The sequence below is a fragment of the Porites lutea genome, chromosome 9 (assembly GCF_958299795.1).
Source record: "Porites lutea chromosome 9, jaPorLute2.1, whole genome shotgun sequence".
NCBI lineage: Eukaryota > Metazoa > Cnidaria > Anthozoa > Scleractinia > Poritidae > Porites > Porites lutea.
In genome coordinates, this window is record NC_133209.1 from 5,681,064 (window position 1) to 5,682,864 (window position 1,801).

Here is a 1,801-nt window from a genome sequence, read left to right on the forward strand (position 1 = left end):
CTGGAAAACAGCTACTCTAGGATAGGGGGATTTGGGGAGTTTAGTCTCGTATAGGGTAGCAAAATTTACTTGAACTAGCTCTGGTATAGGCTAAGTGTTCCAGGGTCCCAGCAGCACACCCCCACCCCAAAAAGTCCTAAAGTACCCCCCCCCCGCCACCCCGGGTCTGTATTGCTGTTCCTGATCTACACCAAGATCCCCAAGATCAAGCTTCACGTCGCTGCTATTTGTCCAAGTGGTTCAGCCGGTGGTTCTTGCAAGATGCAAAGATTTTACAATAGGCCATTTGCATGATGGCATCATTATACTACTACGAGCAGAATCCTTCAGGGTTTTGCTTTCTTGTGCAAATCAGGGCTTTTGTTATTTAAACCTCACTGGGATTACAAAATTTAAATATGAAAGGAAAAACGAAAATAATTCTGGTTGTAGTAGTAGAATGAAGCCATCGTCCCTGAAAGAACGAGCGTGACTTAATTTCTTTGTTCCCAGTACTCGTCGTACTATTCACTCACGATTTACAACACATGACCATCGCAAAAAGCGTACGTCGCTGCATCGCCAGGGGCTCGTTGGTTTGAAATTGGATTGATATCGGTAAGTATTTTCTCTTTTGGTTTGGATCACGATAAGTCAGTCCTTGAAATTAGCGTAATCAAGTACACTTCACACAAGACGTCTCAGTCTAATATTCCATTGTTTTCGTTAGAGATGAATGTTTTGTGGGCGATCATCTGGTTGCTTGTTCTATGGTTTCTGGCGTGGCCTGTCGGATTTTTTTGCGCCGGTTGGTACGTCTGTCTTTCGCCGTTCGAAGCCTGTGTAGATGCCATGAAGGGAGTGACGGAGCTGTTGATGCGTGGTGTGAAATTACCCTTGGAAGTAGCTCAGCATATGGTCGAGGGAAAGCAGGGATGGTAAACGAAAGATGCAAGATACGCCTTGACCTTTTATATAACTGCTTTGGTTGGATCACATTATCCTGTTTTTGTAGCATGAGCCATTTTAATATTGCTGGAGTCATTTAACTGTATAACACAGGGAAAGTTGGGAGATCAATAGCTAGTCTGCGATATGTGATCAATGCTTCGATGTACGTTGTTTTGTTTGATATAGAAAAGCCCTGTTCGTTCAACCGAAACTGGAACTGAATTCGTGCTGCTTCACTGAATCTTTAGGTACTATGTGCTGTCAGACACTGCTTATATCACAATTATGGCGGTTCGTTAGGTAAAGAATTGTACCCATCGACTCAATATTCACTGCTTAATTGTTACATAGAAATCTACCCTTTACACGTGTGCCTTGAATAAAATTATTCTGATTTTGACTGATTTGTGATTTAATGTTTATTGTCCTTTTATTACTGTAAAAATGCCCTTGAACTCCGCTTTGTGGTAGTCTATTTTGCCTCTCCGAAGTTGCCCAGAACGTTCTTACTGTCAGCTTAAATTTTCCCTGATGGTCGTGCGAGATCAGTTCGAGGTCTTTCAAGAGACTGTCTTCAACGCCCAGTCACACACGCAAGTTGATTATTCAGCGATATTGTATTTTACCCTACTAGTATGCAAAATCAATTGCTCATGCTGAATAAAGAATGGCAATTCATATACTCCCTGGTGAAAAAATGGTGATTAGGCCGTTAAAAAAACGTTTTAGTCTTTTTCGTGGGCGCGTAGTACGGGTCTTAAAGGGAAGCACAAAAAAATCAGAGCGGCTTCTTCTCGATTTTTTCGGAGGTTTAGTAGGTTACATTTGTACTCCTGGTTTGTATGTGTCACGCGATGATCAATTTGTTACA

At 42.0% G+C, this 1,801-nt stretch overlaps 1 long non-coding RNA gene across 1 annotated transcript; it reads left to right on the top strand.

The window, feature by feature from the left end:
- The first annotated feature begins 475 nt into the window (after positions 1-475).
- LOC140947836 (uncharacterized) lies at positions 476-1,334 on the top strand. The gene is made up of 2 exons (XR_012167007.1): positions 476-597; positions 710-1,334. It is a non-coding gene; the product is annotated as an uncharacterized lncRNA (long non-coding RNA).
- The last annotated feature ends 467 nt before the right edge of the window (positions 1,335-1,801 follow it).